The 23,545-nt window shown below is 37.1% G+C and overlaps 1 long non-coding RNA gene across 2 annotated transcripts; it reads left to right on the plus strand.

Annotated features, from left to right (window-relative positions):
• Positions 1–2,740: 2,740 nt before the first annotated feature.
• Positions 2,741–11,305, plus strand: LOC149918549 (uncharacterized). 2 transcript variants are annotated; one of them, XR_016465558.1, is made up of 5 exons: positions 2,741–2,774; positions 3,093–3,184; positions 7,940–8,023; positions 8,794–8,933; positions 10,195–11,305. It is a non-coding gene; the product is annotated as an uncharacterized LOC149918549 (long non-coding RNA). The 2 variants fall into 2 exon arrangements; XR_016465559.1 differs by having other exon boundaries at positions 10,213–11,305.
• Positions 11,306–23,545: the final 12,240 nt, after the last annotated feature.

Consider the following 23,545-nt stretch of genomic DNA (forward strand, 5'->3'; position numbering starts at 1 on the left):
ACCAACGAGGGCAGTTCTGTTTCTACCTTTGCGACAAGCTGATCTAGCATTGATGTAGCTTGTATTGGCAACAGCACAGTTTTTGCTGGGAGAATTTGTAGGGATTTCCCTAAATAAAGTAAGCTGAATGGGAATTTAAAATTTTACTAGTCTAACTGGTGCACACAGACCAGTAGGCTGAAATAATATGCTGGTATTTATTTATTTATTTATTTGTTACATAGGTGTGAGAGATGTGAAGCTTGCAGTGCTAAGCAGGAAAGTACTGAAAGAGAAGGCTATGGGTAAAATGGCTTGCTATTAATGCTTTTAAGATAAAATCCAGGCCAGGTCTGGACCCTGCTCCTTCTCCTTCTTTTGATGATCAGGCCTTTTCTTACTGCCCACACAATGTCCTTGGACTTGGAACTAATGATTTTCCCACCTGCCTTTCTGCTAACCTGCTTTGCCCACGCTTGCATACACATCCCCAGAGCTGCAGTGGCCATTGCCTGCATTCAAAGCCTCCTGCTCTCATTGGAGTCGAGAAGGGAGACAGAGAAGGGGGAGAAACTTTCTGAATTCTGTTAAAGACCAGCTAAGATTTGATTTGTGTTGAGTAATGGTGAGTGTTAGAAAATAGCTCTCTGATTAGCTGTTTTCTCCTAAGTTCATAGGATTTTGTGTTGCAAAATATTTTGCAGAGATATTTCAGTGCTGTTTACCTATGTGCATTATTATGTGCTCTCATAAAAGCATGTCAGTGAAATCTTACACTTACATTTAAGTGTACCTATATTTGGGAAACATATGGCCTTTTATTTGGTGCAACTTCTACTTCTTACATTTACTGGTGATCATTCATGATGGCACAACACATTTAATTCAAGCACCACTTTATGAACAAGAGGAATCATGAAAAAGTAGACTGGTACTCTTAATAAGAAACACTGAATTTCCTGATCTGACTTGTCACGCACTATTTTATTACAAAGCTGATTGACATTTTTCTGGTTACTGTTTACTTAAAGATCAGTTTTCTGCTGGAGACTAAACAATGTATAATCCCCATAGAAACATGAGCTGCTTATATTAAAGTCAGATGTGATGTAAAAGGGAGAGTTTCTGTTATTCTTGGCTCAGCAATATGCGATTATGGTAATTTCTACCAGCATACTCACTGCCTGTGCTTTTGTGACAGAACAGAAGGGGCCTATGCCTGGCTATTTCTATTCCATTAGTGACAGGAGACTGAACTGCTTTAATGCAAGCTAGAGACTTGCTGCCTCAGAGATGCCCTCATTGGCACTTGAGAGAGAGGAAGTGCGCGTGGAAGGGGGGGTGGGGGGTAGGTTGAAAGCAAAGTGTTTTATTATGCACCGAAGCACTTAGATACGCGAACACACAGATCATTGCTCTTCCCAAGTGGGTGACATCTTCCTCACTTTAATGTCTAGCTCAAAGAATGAGATTGCTAAAAACCTGATCATAGCTACAGGTCGAGCTAAGTCTAGCAAATTCCTAACAGAGGGTCAAAAAATCACTGTTGGGAGCAACATACAGAGCTGCAGGGAGCTAGCATATGATTGCATAGTTCATAAGGTATTCCTTAGAATATAAGTTACCAGTGGAGATTTCAAGTACATGACTGGATCTTTTGAAATAATGCTGTAGAATGAAAACCAAGGGATTTTTTTCTTTTTTATAAATGTTGCTATCCTTCAGTCTCAGCCTTGCAAGGAGAAAGAGCGAGAAATGAACAAAAAAACCTTGCTTTGCATGCTGATGGAGAGGATGTTGGATTCATATAGCCATACTACATATGAAATATGAGGCAAAATATTATCCATGTTCACAAGAAAAAATACCTCAGGTCTTGCAATTTCTATTTCTTCTCAGAAGAGAAATTCAGAGCAAATAAAATTAGACTAGAATTAAGCTTTTCTCTTCAGCTAAAAAGAACTATATGAAAAACAGGAGATATATAATTTCTTTGCCAGACGTGAGATTCTTGTTATGTTTGCCAGAGCTATCAGGGTAATAATATTGTTTCTATTGTCATAGACATCATTAAACAGAGAACCTACAATGTGCCTGGAATACACATTTCCTGAATCATAATCACCATTAACCTGAATTACAATTATTCATATCTCCGAGTCTTAATTCATTATAACTCTTAATACTTTCTAGCACCTAATGTTGATTTGCTAGATGATATTGCAGAATGATTGCTCTTTTCTCCAAACAATCAACAACCAAAGTTGAATTGGGGAATATGCATAAGGCTATAATTCAAATGTTCTGAGAAACTGGCATTTCTTCCAGCAGACTCAGGTCTGTAATATGTCCTATGCTCCCAGAAACAGATGTTCACTCATGGCCAGACAGAAAATACAAGGCTCAGGGTGGGCTGTTTGCTATGTCTGAACATGTGCCTTCCTTGGAAACAAAGAATATTTTCAAAATTCAGAAAATGATATGATGCAATGGGTTGAGTTACAAGTATTATTATTTTTTTTAATAATAATAATAATTATTAATTTTTTTTTTTGAAATGGCCAAATCCTTTCTCTTAAATGGGATAATTATGTAGACTCCTTGTAGTGGAAATACTAAGTCATGGCTTGAACCAGAGATTGAGCATCTGGTGGGAAGGCAGGGCCAACCCAGAGAAGCTCAGGTGCAAGCAATGGAACCAGGATCCACCCCTTCCTAGACCTCATTTAAGGGTTGGTGGTGGAGGTAAGAGTATCTTTTGCTGGGGCTCTCTGCCTATCTGAGGCCTTCTCAAAGTAAGTAGTATTTTCTTTCATTTCTGCAGCTGCTGCATTTGGGCTTGTTCTCATTTGCTGTAGCTGATGGCTTTGCCACCTTGCTATTATGATGGTACGTTCTATCCCATTATAGCATTACATGAAGCGTTAGCTGCTTTTCTGATGTTAAGTTATATAAATATTGTTTAATTATTTGATGAATTTTGAAAAGTACTATCTATCACTGTTGCTTACTAACCCCTAGTACTTTCATAGTACTTTCACTGTGTGGAGTTGAGTGTAGCCATATTGTCACTTTATGTCAAAGATGTCTAAGTTACCTTTCCTATCTTTGAGCACTGTGCTCTCAGGAAGCCTCGTTTTCTACTGTGGATGTTTCTCATCATGACTCATCAATTGACTGAGCAAAATGATGTCAACTTACAAAGGTAAGAGAAAAAATATTTTGATACCATTTAATATCTGAGAAACCACTCTTCTGTATATTTCTGCAAAGCCTGTATAAGATCTCTGTTACTCAGTTGATTCAGGTCCTAGGGATGCAGTATTTTACTTTTATGACTCAATGTAATTCTTTGCCCTGTAGTTCAAGATGCATTGTCCCCTGACTCACAACAAGTGATGTATTACAGGGTAGTGTTGCCAATTTTCCAATACACGCTAGATGAGAGAGATAAACAATCATATCTTTGTAACAGTAATGTGAACTAAGCTCAACAAAATTGAAGTAAAACCTATAATTTAACAGACAAAAATTCTTTTTTCAGACTACGATTCAGTATATCCCTCAGGTCCCATATTTGAAATATTGAGTATGAAAAGTTCAGAATCAATTTCTATAAGCAACAAAGACAGAATCTGAATAGCATTAATCTGTACATATGTACAGGCACGTATGAAAGTAAACACATGCATAAGCTGTCAGTATTGTTAGTATTCCATATAATGTGATAATACAGAACCATAATTTCTTTAGCCCTCACATGCCTTTTCAATGTGAGGTTATTTTTATTACAGATTCAACAGTACTGTATCTTAAATCAGGAAATTCTCTTTCTGACAGCCTTCTGTTAACCTAAGTTTCTAAGAAACCCTGAAGATATCTTCTTTTTTCTCAGAGCTTTATTAATGCATTTTTATTTCAAACATTGTACAAAAATTACAACTAGGTCACATTTTTTTGTGTGTCTTAGAACCTTGCTTAACTCGTGTTAATGGGCTACTATGAGACTCCAGACTGCTCTGCAAACCTATCTTCAGCGCTATTCTCTTCTACTCCTGCAAAACTCTGTAGCTATGGAACAATACACTCAAATTATTCTTTAAACTGAGATACAGAGGGGAAAAACAACAACAACAAAAAAACCACACACACAAAAAACACTAAAACAAAACAACTCACCATACAGATCAATAGGGAAAGAACTACAGATACACACAAATATAAATATTAATATGCAAAAGTGCAGAAGTGTGCTGATTCCTGCACATGCAGATTTTAGCTGAATTCTATCTCGTTCATGAATCTTCCTCTCTGCCCCACAGTGTTCTTCTGAGTGGCAACCTTCTTTCTCTGTTTGACCCTGAAACACTTATAGATCTCTGAAAAGGTGTAACCTTCATTCGCTATTACTTCTAGGCACCACAATATTACTTATCAGGGCAGCTTAGCAGAGCTGAGATCTGTGAAGAAGATGATTTTGCCTAAGGAGAAGAGAAAATAGAATCAGAAGTCAGAGTGAAGGAAAGCTTTGAAAGTGAATTAAAAAAAAAAAAAGACATGAAGAACAAACCATACCATTGTAGATAGATAGGAAGGAATGATTTTTGGCTATAATGCTTTGGTTGGACTGAATAGAAGACTACAGAATAAGGATTTGAAATATCAGGTTACAGTTAAGTGAGAAGATGTGAGTAACCATGCAGGTGAGAACAGAGGGGAAATGGACAGGATCCAATAAAAAGATCAATTAAGAAGTGTTGAAGAGAGAAGAGTTGAAAATAGCAATAAATCAGGCATTCTAGTGATAAAAGAAAATAATAGTGTAAGTGGTTAGATAAGAGAAGGGAAGAGAATTGTTTAAGCTGTCTTTCTGAATCAAGATAGCATGATGATTAAAACCTGGTAAGAACACTGCTCAATGTTGCATTGCAAGTCTTTGTAAAATAAAATAAAAATAAATAAATAATTCACCTAGAATCTGGAAGTAATGTATTTCCTTCACACTCACAAAGTAAGCAACGCTTCACAGAGAAAAGTTGGGTAGGTGATTACAGAACAGAGTAACTACGCAAAAAGCAATGTGAAAGCCATACTCTTTCAAAACCATGAAGTAGTGACAAAGATGAGCAGAAAGATATTCATACTCTAGTATACAAAGAGTCTTACAAAAGAAATCCTTTTGATTACGGAGAGTTTTGTACTTTTGAAAATGTCCACTTTTGAGCAAGGATATTTTACCTAAACTTGCTCTGCAGGCTCTATTTGAGATCTAGAAGATGTTGTTTGTGCTATAGAGGTAATGCACTAAAACCAGCATTCACTTGAAGTTCTGAATGTGCAAGTAATCTTGTGATACCAAAGCACTGTGTTGATACTGTCACTGTACCCTGCAATGTCCAGTAGAACTGGTAGCATGCGTACTGATATTCCAAGCAAGAATGTATGTGCAAGTACTATTCTATGGTCATTGATACATATAGCCCGCTAATGCCAAGTTGCCTTCTCACTGGACATAATTTAGTGTTAGCTTCAGCCAGGAAGTCTGGGTGAGGTCACATTATCTACTGTCTGAATGGGTACATAAGTAAATTCTTTATATGGCTAAGACAAAATTAATATGAGAATCAATATGTGCATTTCAACATTATATATGTTCATGGTGAATTCACTTCCAAGTCAATGAAAAGTTGATGATAACTGCATTAGTCCAGCTAAAGTAAGAGACAGCATTTCATACAGACATTGGTAAGGATGGACATTGATCCAATTACAAATAATATTCAGTAGGACCCAAGGGTGGTCCTGTTGGAGCCGGGAGTTAGACTTGATGATTCTTGTTGGTTTTTTCCAATCAGGGCATTATGTGACTATGAATCTGTGATTCTAGGAATAACAGAAAATTTTCTAGAAAATTTTACCTACTCAATCTTTACCTAGAAAGAGTTACTAAGTTTGGTATGTAATTTTATTACTCTTTTTCAAAATTAATTCAGTAAATGACATTTGTAAAATCAAAGTAAAAAGGCTCAAAATAATACGTCTGGAGTTTCAGATGTTTACTTCAGTCATTCTTTGTACAGAAAGAAATAAGCCTTTGTTAGTCCACAAGGATACTCTTCATTAACTATAACTACCTTGATGCGCTTTTTTTTTCCCCACCACAACTTCTTCAAGGCCAAGGGAAGTTTGTCTAAGAAAAAAAATAGAATGGACATCTGAAGCAAGCTCTGTAATTAATTCTATCCATGACTCCAACACAGCACTACCAATAAACAGTGCTGTAAGCAGACAGGATCCTTCCCTAAATCTCTGTGAAACCACTATCATATTTGTTTACACGTTCAAGGGTCTTTGGTGCATCTCTTGTTTTATTGGCAGTTCTGAAAAGGGTGCATTCTTTAGCAGTGACAACCTCTTGGATTCTGCCCTGAAAATGCATCGTACTGCGGATGTGTTGTTATCTGCTTTGTAACACACAGAAAGTAAATTAACTGCTATCAGCCAGATGACAGACAGCTAAATTGAACGTTTTCATATAGTTTTCTTTAATTGGCTATATTTCTTGATGTCTATCTTTTCTGATATTGCTCCCTTATCAGATGTGAGAAGATTAAGCCTGTCAGAACAACAAGAGAAATTACTACAGACAGTGAAAATATAACAGTCCATCAATGGCAGGCATTTTTTCAGATGAATATCCTGTATATTATATACATTTACAAGCCCTCATTTCATGGTTTAATTGGTTTGGTTTTTTTAAACTGTAGAATAAAAAGGAAAAAAAAATCATATCTTTGTCAAAGTTGCCGACAACTGTTTTGACCCTTAAGGAACCTAAAAACAACTGCATCTGGAAGTATAGTATTTTTAGAAATAGGCAGAAAATTTGAGAGCACATCTAGGGGGGCTGTGGGTGTCTTTTTAAAAAGGATTTTATGACTTTTCAATTCAGTACAATTTCATTCCATATAAAAAATGATTTTCAATGTGTACCTGAAGCTGAAAAGCATGAATGCACAGAGTATAATTTGAGAAAATTATCTTTTCAATTGGAATTAATAAGTAAGGAAATCCATTAGTCAGAAAATGCCAAGTTCACCCATTCACTGAAGATGAAATGACATTTTTTTTTCAGTGCCTGTCTCCTAGCTATTAGCTTACTGAGAAAGCACATATGTTCCAGTGATATAACACTAGACTTTTGTATAGATATGTCTCAAAATTTACAAATTTCACTGACAGTTTCTTATTACTTCTATAATTCATGATGTAGCTCTGCTACCTGTCATGAAAAGTACAATTGCTGAGCAGAATCCTATGACATGTATATATGCCACTACATAAAATTTTCTGACCTGTTCTTTCGCATTATATCATCCATGTTATGTTTGGTAGCAGTACTGATACATGCTGTTTACACAGCTGGAAGATTTTTTAAAAAATAAATTGCAATGTTACCACACCAAAACCACCATATCTTGTAAAGCCTAAGCAAGCAAAGGTGTTACTGAAATTGCATAGAGTAGGAATGCTTCATATTGTTCCTAGCAATTATTTCTGCAGGAAGATTTTCCTTGAATTAGTGTGTATGAAGTTTGTTTGCTTTGCAGAGGCAGTGTGAAGGACAGATGATAATAGGTTGTTGCAGAGAATAACTGTATTATGAACAAGTTTGTACCTTGTGTAATACCTTTTTAAGATGTTTCCTGGGTATGTCTGAAACGTGATGTTTTGGAAGGGCAGCCTTTTTACCAAAGGCAGTGGGATAGAATAGAATCACAGTCTAAGAGAGAGACTCCTTAAACCAGAAAGTTGCATTTTTACAGAATGAGTATTAAAGACAGCTTTATACAAGGTAGTTTAAAGTGACATCGTCTAAATTGAATGTATACAGGCTGTATGTACATCTCACATTCTAAGCTTTCTTGTTTCTTCACCCTTTGCTTTGTTTTATATTCAGTGACAACAGAAAACAGTAACTTTCTGCTTTTGCATCTGGCGCTTGTTTTCCACATTGCCAAGTATATGCACTTCTGCATGATGGGTGAGTCTTGCCAAATCCTTCTTGACTTGTTTTACTTAATTTTTTTCCACTGACACTTGAGAAATTTCCCATTTGCTTTCCTACTGGCTACATCTTGCGTCATAGTATTTGTGAAGTGTTCCCTTGTCCCGCACATCCTCTAAATCATGAATTACTCAACCATTCTATTTGAAAAACAACAACAACATTATCTGTATTTTTAGTCCAGAGAACATTAAATGCCGCTATGACATCAGCCAGTTAACTTTATTGTGCTGTCCTCAAAACCATAAATGAACTGGATTCCAGCTGTAGACGGACCTGCAACCTTAAATATGCTGCTGCTTTATGGCAGCAAAAAAGAAAAATATTTGAAGTATCTGTTGAAAATAAATGACAATCAGGTAAATAAAGTAACATTTTCAATTTAAAAAAAAAAATAAATCACTGTTTGTAAAACTGATCTTGAGGTATGTAATCTCCCTTCAGTCAAAAGCTGAGGTGGTCTTATTTTAATTATTATTATTTTATTTTTTATCTATTGCTTCAATATTTTAAAGCGAAAAGCTCATAGCTGGCAAAGAACGTGGGAATTTAAAATTAATAATGCCTCTTCTCAAAATATTTGTTTATTTTGTAGTCATGAACTCAATAGCTCATAAAAACAATAACTATTTCAATGCCAAAGCACTAAGAAGAAAAAACAGCCTGAGGTAAAGGTTTTTCAAAGCTACGGATACTGTAGATGCTGAAATACATGGGGGGGAAAAAACTAGGATTTTTGTTGGCAGAACGTGGGAGGACTGTGATTAGTCTCAGGAAGAGAGGGGCAGATGTCAGACATTCTGCAGCATTCAACACAAGTGAACAGCATTTAGAAAAACAAGATACTTATGTTGCCCCAGGAGAGCTCATCTTTCAAGAAAATATGGTAAGTATGACTGAATCAGTGTTTATCTTCAAACGTCTTCAGTGATGGATGGCACAGTTTTTCTTTCCTTCAGTCCTCTTCACATTTCTTAGGACACACTGATTTTCTGAAAGGAAAAACAGATAATTTGAATACAATCCCTCATGTATGACCTGCACAATGGGAAGGCAAAAGAGTCTTAATCATGTAGATATCTGTGTGATTTTTTTCTGCAGTCCTTGGTACACATTCATTAGATAGGCTTAATTGGCTTTACTTCCTCTGCTGAATTATGAAAGCATCCTCAGAGATATACTGCAAGTGTCTCCGTGTAATATTGCTTCCTGCATTTGTGCATTAAATCTAATTATCTTATGGCAGGAGCTGGAGTCACATCTGTGTCATGACAAATGTTCACTAGTTTATGGGTGCTATTTACACCAGCCTGAAAGGAAACTTCATTTTCATGCTGAGATAAAGCATTTGTGCAGTGGCATTGGGTTCCAGAGCTTTGGAGGCTACTAACGAGCATTTATGAGCAGGAAACACAGAAGTGGCTGCTCCTTTTTTATACCCCTGAAAATGAACTTTTCATCACTGTATTCTACAAAAGGTGAAATGCTTACAGCTATTTGGTGTTGGTAGCATAAGCAGTTTTTAAGTTGTGGAAGTAATAAACTCAAGCTTTAATTCTAATCTCTGTATCTTTAGCTAGTGAGTGCACAGCTCTAGGTTAGATAAGTATAAAACAAATTGGATCTTTCTTCTCCTTACCTATGGGTAAACAGTGCTGGGGAGCACCACTGGTTATCTGCTTAATTAGCTGGCTAGAGTGGTCCTTTGCATGAAGACCACTGTCAGTGATTCATGGTGCAGTGAGGGTTTCATGTGGGCCAGGCATATCTGAAATGCAGTTCAGATATTGCCAGCTGGTTTTGAAGTGTAAAGGAGTTGAAAATACCAATGGGCTTCTGTGTTGGCTACTCTGCACCAGGAAACATCCTGCACAGATGAAGTCTCTGAGCATAAACTGTGTGCTTTTCTTTTTGTTGTCTGCATGCTGGGCTTTAGGATAGATTGTGCTGTGGCACCAACCTTTGCAGTTAGCCTGTCAGGAATGGTGTTGGTGCCCCAGGCCATGATGGCAGATGGCTTACAAAGACATCCTGAAAGTGATCACTGTCATTATAGTGGGGGTGGAGGAAGCAACACAGCAGCACAAATACAGGGAGTTGATTCAGGCACCATTAACTTTTGCTTTTTTTCTCCCTTTGACTAAAAGAACCACTGGATTTTGTAGGGGTATGTGGATCCAAGCTGCTAGACACTGAAGCAAGTTTCATACAAGCGTGTCTGAGCTTCAGCATTGTATAGCAGTAATTTTCTTCAGAAAGAGCACAAGAAGAGAATATCCTCTACCTACACTTTCTTTTTAGTTTGGATTTCCTACCCCATCTTTGAGATGCCTCTCAGTCAGATGACTTCTCACTTCCACTAACCCTTTTTATAGTTAAGTGACCGTATGTCAGGTTTCACAGATTCTAGAGGCTTATGAGTCAGTCTCATGAGTTCACCTATAGCTCCAGTTTCTCTTGTAGCAATTGTTTACTTCCAGATTCCATATAAAATGGAAAGTATGTATAGTATGGAAAATGTCTTGATGTGTTCAATGACCAGCCTTCAATATAATTGTTCTTATAAAAGGAAATCTCAGCAAGATGTATAAAATGCTGGTGGGGATTAACTACAATATAGAACCTAAGAAGAACTCATAATTGTTGGAAGTATTAACAACAGGGCTATTGTTTGTATGGCAAAGAATATGCAAACACACCAGTTGACAACCCCCCCTAATAAAAGGCTCAGGCCAATTGGAGGAGAGGCACTAACAATTTATACTGATCTGATTGAACTTTTTTTGTAAATAGATTAAGCAATATAGGCTGAAGGACACCAGAGAAATGACTGAAATATTGCTAAATGCCCCCTGAAAATCGTATAGCTTAGGCTCTGGTTGCAAACAAACTGGATTATGAAAGTCCTGTCAACAAGGAAGATTATATTATGTTCATACAGATTCATCAGGTGCAATCGAGTCAAACTCCATTCAGGGAGGAAGAAAGTACTCTTAAAAATAAATTCATATCATAACATTATCTGGGGAACATTACAGTTTGTAGTGAATGTGAGCTGAAAAAAATTCTGTCATCTTTGATTCACAGTAAAAAAAGAAATCACTTTCTAAGCAGTTGAGAGTCGTGGTTTGCTAGCTAACAATGAAAACTGTATGCCAATAAGAATTTTTTCCCCCATGTGGAATTTAGCACTTTAGTTTAAGAATATAACATACAGGGTAGTGTATTTCTGCAATATATTCAGTGCTTCTTGCTTAAGACAGGGATCAACCTTCACATATGATCCTGAAAATAACACACAGCTGGAATCCCAGTAATAAATATATGTCATGCAACACCTATTGATTATCAAATGGCTTTGCTGTGGGCTTCCAAGGAGCCACACTGAGATCTCGCCAGATCTGACAGCTCTTCTTTCTCTGTTTGTAACACCTCATTTGAACACTTAAGCAAGTAAGCAAGTTTTGGCAACTGGGATCATCCATCCAACCTATCTGCTCATCCCATGTACCTGTAATCTGTCATAAATTCAGCTTTCACTATTGGCAGAATTTATGAGCTGGGATTATGCTGTCTTTGTAGAAGAGGCTAGGATGATAACAAAGTAGGAATGGTTTTCTGAGAGAATAAAACTCTAAAAGTCACTGTAGGCATTTTGGAAAATGTGATCAAAATTCCTTGAAAGCAATCCCATAAAACTATTGCAACTAATACTACTTTAAGAATCTGGTTTGCAAAGACATTTGAACAGTATGCTGCCAAACACTGCAGTCTGTTTTCAAATTGATTTAGTCACCAAAGATGAGCTACAAAAGAAAGTGGTAACTTGTGGTCCTCAGCAAGGGATGAGGGATGAGGTCCTTGGAAAAGTGACCAGAAGCTGAATCTTTCCTACAACAGGAAGTTACTCCAACTTCCTTACTATTCACAGGATACAGGTGTTAATCTACTCTGCTTTCAGTCTCCTGCATCACAAGTTTTCTTTAAGATGGAATCTGGTAAGTGTGGTCTGAGAAAAAAAAAAATTGGACCATCCAGGTCTTTGTTTTGAATCTTATTGTAGTCTAAACATGAATTAACTACCTTGCCCCACAGGTACCAAAGATTTAGGATGCTTTCTTCTTATAAAGAAACAGTTAGAAAACTGTATGGATTTGGAGATACTGACTGGGCACATCTGTTCTCTCATAGGTCTCATTCTTAGTTTCACTGATTACAAGTGGAGCTTATTTTCCTTCATGACCAAGCCATGACTAAAAGTGATTCTTGGTCATCCAAAACACTTTGACCTTGTAATACTAGGATAAATCAGAGCATCTTCATACTTGCTCAGATGAATCACATCTTCTAATTGCTAAAAAGGAATTTTGGGGAGAGGAATAAGGATAGAAACTGTTACCCAGTTTCATTCTCCCATGCAGCAGCTGACACAGACTTTATCATGTTTTCTTTCCCCATAAATTCCTTCTCCCCTGACAGCTTAAAGTGAAGCAGAAAAAATTCCTCTGCTTACCTCCAGTCCTCCCTCCTTCTCTTGCACCACGTGGTGTTACTGCTAATCAGCAACATTTTCTCTGGCTGACAACTCAGCCCTAGCTCTGTGCTGTGTCCTGATGATTGCTGATACAGCACATCCCAGCACACTGGAAAGGAGAAAAGAAGGCATAGAGACCTGGAAGGGTAGTCGAAGTAACTGTGGGTTATTTATTGAGTTTTGCTATGTGCACATCTATATGGACACTTGGTATGTTCATGCCTTTAGAGGTGAAGGTCAAAGAGTGTCCTGAATGAGTGTCATCCTGTTACTCTGGATGAGTAGTTCTCGCTGTTCCAGTCCCCAGCAGAAAGAATAAAACCTGAAGGTGGCTGTGCAGGGTGGTGCAGGAATCACAGAATGGCCTAGGTTGGAAGGGACCTCAAGGATCATGAATCTCCAACCCCCCTGCCACATGCAGGGCCACCAACCTCCCCATTTAATACTAGACCAGGCTGCCCAGTGCCCCATCCAATCTGGCCTTGAACACCTCCAGGGATGGGACATCCACAGCCTCTCTGGGAAGCCTGTTCCAGCACCTCACCACTCTCACAGGAAAGAACTTCCCCCTGACATCCAACCTAAATTTTCCCTCCTTCAACTTAAAACCATTTCCCCTTGTCCTGCTGTTATCAACCCTTTCAAAGAGGTGACTTCCCTCCTGTTTGTAGGCTCCCTTTAGATACTGAAAGGCTGCAATGAGGTCACCCCGCAGCCTTCTTTTCTCCAGGCTGAATAAGCACAGCTCCCTCAGCTTGTTTTCAAAGGGGAGATGCTCCAGCCCTCTGATCTTTTTTGTGACCCTCCTCTGGACCCCCTCCAACAGTTTTCTGTCTTTCTTGTACTGGGGGCTCCAGACCTGGACACAGTACTCCAAATGGGGCCTCACAAGAGCAGAGCAGGGAGGGTCAATCACCTCCCTGTCCCTGCTGGCCACCCATCTTCTGATGGAGCCCAGGATACCATTTGCTTTCCGAGCTGCAAGAGCACACTGCTGGCTCATGTTCAGTTTTTCATCCATCAGGACCCCCAGGTCCTTCTCCACAGGGCTGCTCTCAAGGACCGCTCCTTCCAGTCTGTACAGATGCTTGGGATTCCTCCAGCCCAAGTGGAAAATCTTGCACTTTGCTGTGTTGGACCTCATTAGATTCACCCAGGCCCACCTTTTAAGTCTATTGAGGTCCCTCTGAATGGCATTCCTTCCATCTACAGCATCAACCATAGCACTCAGCTTAGTATCATCAGCAAACTTGCTGAGGGTGCACTCGATTCCGTCATCGATGTCATTGATAAAGATGTTAAAGAGCACAATCTCTTGCCATTGCTGACAAAGTTCATCATATTCTATGCTGGATTTGGGCATAGATCTCGATAATTTTGAATGTTTTGAAGATCCACAAGGAAGTAGCTCTGACTTCATAGCATCAGAAATAATTTTTTCTATCACCTTTAAAATTGTATCAACAGCAAAAGGCAACAAAGCTGATTGACAAGGCACATCAGTGATACAGTAGATACAGATGGAAAAAAAGATAACATTGTAGAGTGAAGAGACTACACTTAAAGAAAAGTAGCAATGGTTATGACTGCATTTAATATTTGTGCATTCACTGAAATGAGGTTTAGTTTCGATAAATCTGGTTTGTCTTTAGGTTTGGATGCTGAATCAATGCCATCTAGTGGTGGCAGGTTTGGTATTCTGGTCTTAAAGTTCACAGCCATTTTAACATCATTGAAGTTCTTCAATTGACAATTTCTTGGTGTCTTTCATACCCTTTTGAAAATAGTCTAAACGTTCAGTCCAGATTAAGCAACTAAGAGCCACTAATATATATGATGATCCATATATGCACTAATTCAGAAATGTTCAAGTTTCCATTAATTCAAATAACTGTATCAGAGGTGAAGGCTTTGTTCTATTAAAGGCAGCATTAAATGAGAATTCATTCAACTCTTCTAATTTTAAAAAACATCTTTGCTTCATCATTGATTAAAGAGACATGACCACTACACTGACAAGCACTTCTAACTCTAAGGATTCTATGAGAAATAAAATTTGCCTAAATAAAGGTATTTCCTTACTGTGGGTTGCTTTTTACTAGCTTTTAACTAGCTCCAAGTTCCCAGGTGTTTGTCATCACACCTGGCCTCTCAGCAATAAATTCTTCTGTGTCAACAAGATCTGACAAGAACAAGTTAACAAGTAGGATTCATTTCAAAGCTTCACAGCAAAGCAAGGAAGTTCTGAGCCTTCTGTAGCCATTTATATGAAAAACAAGCTATTTTGGTGGTCTGTTGTTTGCTTACAGAGTAAGGGCAGAAGTGAAATGTCAGAAACAAATGTAAACTTATCTTGTTACCCTTACAGGTTGGTAATGGTGGTGGGTGTAAATCAGGAAATAAACACAGTTGTGAGCATTATACTTATGGGCTGTGTAATATTACAGCAGGAATACTGAACATGCATCCCTTGGCCTGACTGATCATTTCTTTAATATATTCCTTATTTAAGGACTTTTAGTAGACTGCATACATTCATAAATGTTTGGTATTTTGTTGAGTGCTCTGTATCAAAATTCTTATCTCAGATTAGTTATTGCTTTGATTTGTTCCTGTTAAAAAAGGTGACTTACAGCTCACCTGTAGGTGACAGAAGGACAGATGAGTTGGAGGTTGTACTAAAATGTGAAATAGTGCTTTGCTGAGTAACAAAATTTAGTAAAAATTTGCGTATCTTCTTATTTGTGCCCAAAGGAATTTCAACACAACTGAAGTTGTAAAAAGTAAAGATTCTGTGGGCCTGGAAAAATTGCAGCGAGAGGATCCTTTGCTTTTTGTTTATTATGTCTTCTTTTGTTGTCTTCTTCGTATGCTTACTCCTATGCTTTTTCTCTTATGTGTTTCGTGAGGTTCTTCAAATATGTCCTTTTTAAAAAGGTGAAAAGTCAGTCTCGTTTTGTAATTAGTGCTGCTATAGGAGATTAGGCTTTGAAAAGTTAGCTGCTGCTAGGAGGCACTGCTAACATTTTTCCCCTTTTGAGAAGTCCTTTGTGACTTTATGGAGAAAAAAAAAAAAAAAAAAGCCAAAGACAATGGAGGTACAGGTTCTTACATCAGCAAAGCTCTAGCATGTTTTTTACAAATGGACAAAAATCAATTGAATACAAAATCTTCTAAGACATTTGCGAAAGCAAAGAATATTTATCTATACAGTACATGAAGAAAAAAGAGCATCTGCAGTTGTATTTATATAATGTCACATTATGTTAAATATATAGTATAACGCAACGTGCTACCTGTGACAGGAACCACATACAATTCTTGTATCCTTTCCAAATGATTGTTGTTTATTCTGTTCCTTACAGTTCTTGAAGAATTAAGAACTGCTGTGATCTATCACTGCTAAGAGAAAAATATTAGAAAAAGAGGAAGGAAAACACTGTTAGTGGCGCACACGTTACACCATTTGCAATATATTCTCTGCATGTCTCCTAATTTGCACCCAAATTCAAAACATAGAAGCTTGTATTACTGTCAAGCACTTTGTTTTACCTGGGTAAAAACTCTTGGATTTCCCTGCTGATCTGGGTGCCTGGGAATTACTTCAGATGAGGTTTTGAGCTTTAGTTCTGAGTCTCTTGGGATATGGTTGCATGACCATGGTGCAAATAAAACAAATAGTAGCTAGTGGCTACGGGAATGTACAAATAGAGCTTCTGGTTTTGAAAACTTGAAAGCCGACAGATTGACAATTTTTTTTTTTTTTTCAATTTCTAAATCTACAAAGGATTTAAGTTTGATGTTTAGGCTGAGATCAGTGTCAAACTACTCAGGTGTCCAGTTTAATCCCTGCAATCACACTTGGCGAAAGGCTTCAGGTAAGCCAGCTACCATGGCTAGCCAGAAGGCTTGTCCATCTTCTGCCATTCCCTCTGCCTTGCAGGGACATCAGAAATGTTGAGCCCTGATGTTGACTGCAGCACAGGCCTTTGGCTCTCAGGTCTTTCTGTCATGACCTAAATAACACAGAGGAGGCCTAATGGTCCAAAGAATCACTCACTGATGAAGATTTGCATCTTGTTACCAGAAGCTGCCAATGCTTTCACTATCGCATCTGCTCTCCTACTAAGCCACCAAAGTTGAAACTCTGCCTTGTCCATGCCCTCTTCCACCGCAGTAAATCCCAAGATTAGATTGAAGTGGCAGAGTCTTTTTATCCAGCTGTTCCATTTGGAGAGCTGTAGCCATGAAGACAAGTTTGGTCAGGTCTGGGAAGCAATTATGACATTACTGGTCATGTAATGGCCTGGGCTGTGCAGAGTTACTATGTGTGTGTCCATTTTTACAGGCGCAGTCTGCATAAGAGCTATGCAGCTCAGAAGTGGAAGAAGGAATTAATCTTGTCCTTGCTAAATTCTCATCTGGCAACAGACAGATGAAAGTTTCCAGTTGGTGAAAAAAAGTTCCTCTCTCTTCCCAAAGCATTGTACTGACATTGGTCATAACTTAAGCAGAGAAGCAAGCGATGCATCAAGAGCTACGCTACTAGATGAAGACAGTTATTATGATCTAATTGGTTAAATAATGCTGGCCTCTTTTGAATGTGTTTGAAGATACTTTTAATTATATAATCCAAAGAAACATCCTTCATGCTTTATTAAGAAGCGTGAACTACTCACTGCTATTACGAGTTGCTTTTACTGATGAAAGAAAATGAATGCGAAATAAAAGGATAATGAAATGACACTTACCATTTTTCTTCCTGTGATGGAAAATGTTATTAGATTTGTACTTCCACACAGCTTCAGAGCACTCTTGATATGTCTCCGCACTCCTGAGAACCCATGGCAATTCCTCAGAGAATTATGTAATACAGGCTGCAGATGTGCCCCAGTTATACAGAGGGTACCCAGAGGTGTTTTCTTTTTCCTTTTCTAATTTCCTTGTGTTTAATATTTGATGTTTAATGAGTGGTCCCATAAAAATGCAAAAATCCTGCACTTGATTAAACATCTTCGAGAATGCAAACTTTGAACAATTTTAGTCAAGTGCACATTTGTTGCATCAGAATCAGTTGCAACAAATGTGCTGAGACATCATCTTTCTATTTACTAATCTTCTTTTACTCTCGGAACAAACCTTAATCAATCACATACTGTTTTCAGTCAACACTCCAGCACTTGCCATTTCTCACTAGGTGTTTTGTAAACATGGCTGTTTTCCTCCAAGATACCATATAATTCCAAGCAACCAGTAGCCTCTCAAGTAGTATCAACACAAAATCTTTTAAATTACACATTCATATGGCAGCCTAGTGAACAGTGTTTGCAAATGAAGGATAAATATTACAGATGTGCAGGCATTCCGTTCTTCTCTCCCAAGTATTAGTATTCATATGGAAGACAACTTACCAAGAGGCATGTGACCAAACGCGCAAGAAAAGACAGCACAAAAATGCATTTACAAAACATCCAACATTTCAGTGAAAGACTCCCTCAGCAGTGGAATCTCTTTTCATTTAAAATATTTTTGGCATTATTACATTGAGCACTTCTATGACTGCAATTCAGAAGGTGGCTAGAGGCGTTCAGGTATCTCTAGAAAAGAAGCATTGAAGAGATGTAACCTGTTTTTGACACTACTAGAGGTAAGTAAAATTTCTTTTACTGATAGAGAAATGATTTTTCTTTTGGCAGAATTGCAGCAGCTATCACATTTCTGATTGTACTGCACAAAGAAACTGCAGTACACACTCCTCAGAATAATAGCTGTGCATGAATGTCCATATGTATACAACAACAGTAATATAAGTAAGTATTCTTTCTCTTTCTTCTTCCACCTGTAACAAATCCTTAGTTATTTTTATGGCTACTTGTCTTCAGATAAATATTCCATAGTATGTATTTTCCCTAGTCCCTAAGGCAAGGCAACATTTGACCTCTATTTCATACGAAGTGCAAATATGTTTGTATTTCTTTCTGACCACAGGAAAGATATCTTCAGAAGTTCCTCATCAATCACCTCTTAGATTTTTTGAAAACAAATCTGCATCTTTTGCTGAGGAACAACAGGCATATCCTCAGTGACATTTGGGACATGCCTGTACTGCAGGATCAGTATAGTCACATACTGGGGAAAGGACTCGTTTACTATGCACAGGTATCTTCCAGAAATGAAACTGCATTTCATGAATTGCAGCCCTACAACAACACCACTCCTCCCCCTACATCTAACAGTCCTTCTTCTCTCTGCAAAACTGCTGAGGAACAAAAATTATTTTGACTCATCTACAGCCTCCCTTCCTAGACCTAATTCCCACCAATTGTGTCCCAGTGTAAAACTTGGAGTGCAGTAACTCCAGGATTATGCATTTAAAGTAAACTCTCAGAGGTTTCAGAGCTCTCCCAATGTTCTTATCTCACATCAGATGGCATCTCTTTATGCCATGTGTGTTGAAGGACGTCAAGTAAGGAATAGGTTAATATCAGATCTGCATTTTGTTCCTTCTTAGATTCTTTATGAATAAAGCTGCAAAAATTTGCTTTGTGGGTTACAAAAACATATTTGTTCCCATAACAAAGTAAAATCTGATTTCTGTTTCTATCAATTTTGTATTATATGAACAGACAGGGCTGTGGATGTATTTTATTCTATTTTGTCTTATTTTATTTTTATACTGTTGAGCAAGGCTTTTTTGATTAACGAAATCAGAAAGTAAATTGCAACTACATTAAAAGGACAGATACACTTAGTTACTAATTTGTAGGAAGGCTTACCTACACAGTGAAGCTGAGCAAAAATTCTGATGAAATGCTGCCAGTACAGGTGGCTATTTAGCCATGATTTAATTCTTCTTGTAGTAAGCAGTCACACAACTTACAGAAATATGCATATACATGAATTTCCTAAACCATTCTTCAAGATGGCAATGTGTAATATAGATTTCACTGAATATAAATAAAATCACAAAAACACTCTTTTATGCCATAATGAATAAAATTGTAAACATATTCCAAAATAACCCTTACAAATAGAATCTAAATGGCACCACATTCACAGTGAAAGAACATAAGTAAGATCCCACAGTCAGTGCCCTGACTGATGAGATCACTGCAGCAAATCAGAGAAAGAATTGAAGAAAAATGAAAATTTTACCTGACAGGAATAGGGATTTTCACATCAGCCTTTTCTACAGTGACCAGAATCAAAAGCAGTAGGAAAAGCAGAGGAAGTAGTCAAAACATTGGAAGTATTGAGTAAGATGTTTCAGTGATCACAGCAAAAACACTTATTGTCTCCCACCAGGGTTTACTTAGATGTTCACATATTAAGGGCTCAATTAAAATAATAAGATCAAAGCAGGCAAAAAATACTGCAGGAAATGTTAAAAGTTGTTTTATGAATTCTCTGTGATTTCTCAAAGCACTGGCCACCCATCTCTTCAGTGTGTCTTCAGAGGTGGTCAGCTGCTGATGCTTCAGGGGATGGCTAGAAAACAAAACAGAAGCAGAACAGAAGCAGTACTGTGGGAAAGACACACATTTGCTTTAACTTTGTCAAGACACTGAATGAAACTCCTGAACCTGACGATTAGTTATAATTCTTGCTTTAATAGAGCTCTGTGAGTGTTAGAAGCATGTTATGACTGCTAGAGGAAACAGATGAACGTGGGAATTCAGAATATCATGTTTCAAACCTGAATGGACTGATAATTATTTTTCAAGGTCTCCATACACAGGTTGGAGAAATCTAAGTACAAAAAGCTGTTCAATTTCATGCTAATGATTCCGTGATGGCCTATTCACCACTGTCCATGGTCCAACTGGTTGACTGTTGAACCACTTTTATTTCTTCAGCTCTGAATTGCAGCAGCTGGACCTTCTCATCAGCTCATCAGGAACTTAAGAAGACCTTATATTTACTCATGTATCTAAACACAGTGCTCAAGTTTCTTGTGTTCTTCTTGGGCAGCCAAATGAAACAATGACCTTAAACACCTATTAGAAATGATCCTGCGTCTTTTAGCAGATTGTTAAATTTCTACGGCTTCCAGAGATGTCCTGAGGAGCAGTCATTTGCTATAAACTAAGGCTAAGACTCTTCCTTACTTTTAATTATATCATCACCATATTTTGAAGATTTCTTCATCCCTTCCTCACAAAGAAAGAAATAAGTAATTGTATTTCCTGTGAGAAATTCTGAGGTCATTTCCTTATTCTCAGAGTCACTGCTTCTTGTGACATGATCTTCCATCCCATCAGTATTTAAAATTCCAGTTTTAAAATAACCCACTTAATGGTTCAAACAGAACTAAATTAATGATTTCTTTCTTTTTTGTCTTTTTTAAAATTATACTGATAAATGGATACATTTTTAGACATCTAAGTTCACATGTGTGGAAAAAAAATCTTAATTTTAATAGAAATAGGTTGAATTTATTTTGGAGTTCATAGTAAGAAAATAGATTTTCTGATATATTTTTTATATTAATCAGCAACAATTTGTTTGAAGAGGATGTGTATATATGATTAAATGACTTGATTTTATAACGTCATAATTGTAGATTTATTTTTCCCAAGTTACATTCTGTTCATTTTGGGGACTTCCATGATGAGGTAAGAAATTTATATTCTTAAACATCCAATTTTGTTCCAGCTGCTCTGTTTTAGATTGAGAGTCAGAGACTTTTACAAAATAACTGCCTCCATTTTAAAGGTGTAATAAATAAAATAATTATTAATTAATTAATAATAATCTTAGTAATTAATTAAATCAATAAAATGTGGCATATTAAAAATATATTTAATTTACGTTCAATTATAAGTGGTGATTACTTCATAGCTTAACAAAAGGACATAAGCACAAATCCTCAGTTGCATATTCAAGAGCTAATTTTTTGTTCACCTAAGTGAAGACTGTATCTTTCCTTTTGCAGAACTTCATATATAAATACTGTCTAGTTTTTTGTGTCCTGCTTGCTGTAGCAGTTGTAATAGCTAAAATTTTATAATAAAAGCAGTAGCAAATAATTCAATGATTATGACAGACAAGTTTTATTCTCATCATGGATGATGGAAAAATTCTCTTTCGTTATCTTTTCCAAATTTCACATCAAATTTAAAGGGCTTCAGTTATATGTAGCATCTTCACAGTTATTTATTAAATGTCAGTGCCTATTCTTTGTAAAAAAACCCTGAGATTGGGTTTGAGGTTATTTATTCTAACAACTTGGCCTGAAGATACTCATGGGAAGGTTTCATATTGGATAAATTTTTCTAAGTATGTATGATACGTTTTCCTGAAAAGTTTACTTCTGCAGGCTTACTAGGTTTGCTTTTCATAGAATCACAGCTTGCTTTGGAAAGGACCTTAAAGCTCACACAGCAGGGCTAATACCCACCAGCTCAGCTGCCCAGGGCTCCATTTAACTTGGCCTTCAGTGTTACCAAGGATGAGGCTTCTACAGTTTCTCTGAGCAGCCTGTGCCCAGTGCAGAATTTCTTCCTAGCACCTAACCTAAATCCCCTATTCTCCATGTTATCTATACAAGATAAACATTATTTAGACTGCGAGTATTTAATCATCTTAATTTTATTTTGTTTAATAGACAACTTCTTCATCATTCCAGCTAAGCTTTAATTGGTAAACAGTCAACCAGACTGGCAGCAGCTACAACCCTGCGTATAGCTAAATTATGATTTTCCAGGGTGTTAAAGAAATACTGGCAAGAGAAATCTTCATTAAAAATACATGAACCTTCAATTACTGAGGCAAATGCTCTGAGCATCAGAGTTTATTCAGTAGATCATGTCTCCAACATGAGTATAATCAGTGTAAGATTACAGCCTGTTGTTTAGGGTAATCACTTGAGAAAGCGGAAAGATTAGGCCTCTTCTCATATGTAACTAGTGATAAGATGAGAGGTAATTGCCTTAAGTTGTGCCAGGGGAGGTTCAGGTAGGATATTAAGAGAAGTTTCTTCTCAGGAAGAGTGATGGGGCACTGGAATGAGCTGCCCAGTGATGTGGTGGAGTCACTGTCCCCGGAGGTGTTCAAGAAATGTGTGGTCGTGGCACTGATGGATGTGATTAGTGGGCATGGTGGTGGTAGGCTGATGACTGGACTAGATAGTCTTAGATGGCTTTTCCAACCTTAACAATCTATGATTCTATAATTCTATGATTAGCTTCCTTGTGAGTGGAATGTGTAAGTAGTGGCAGTGACGTACAAATGGTGAAAATATAAGAAAGAAATGAAAAACATCCAGGAGAAGTAATGATTATTATAAAGAGATTTGTCAGTTAACTAATTAACTTATTATGCATTTGAATAATATACTTTTGTAAATATTACTACAGCAAGCTGTGAAGTTTTGAAAATAGTGTTAAAAGGTTTTCTGTGGTTATTGCTTTCTGATGAAATTACTGAGGGGAAAAACACATCTAATTACTAAATAACATCTGAGTGTGCATGCCATGGCACATTAGCATCACAGTCAACTGCAGCGAGAAATGCAAGGCAATGCAACACATGTGAAAACTTACTGCATCCAGTTTCCACATATATAATGTTGTTTTATTATTATGATTGGTACTAAATATCACAATAAAATAGACTTGTTTAAACCAATCCTTCTCCATAATTTATTAAAACTCTCTAGTATAATCCATATCAGAGATATACAGAATTAAGAATATATTTCACCTCCAGCAATCATTTCTGGAGCATAAAGTGAATAAATTAAATAAATAAACTTTTAATATATTGAAATAAGGAATTGATATTCAAAACAGAAAAGAGTGACTGAACAAAGATATGGATCACTCTTTTTTCATTTTACACAACTAACTGGGTCTTCATGAATTATAATTTCTTAATGTGGAGAAGTAACATTTTCAGAGTTTTTATTTAATGAAAAATATTTAAATAGCTCTGCACCCAGTGTGCACTACATTTAATTAATT

Source organism: Phasianus colchicus, chromosome 3 (assembly GCF_987193195.1).
Source record: "Phasianus colchicus chromosome 3, bPhaCol1.hap1.1, whole genome shotgun sequence".
Classification (NCBI taxonomy): Eukaryota; Metazoa; Chordata; class Aves; order Galliformes; family Phasianidae; genus Phasianus; species Phasianus colchicus.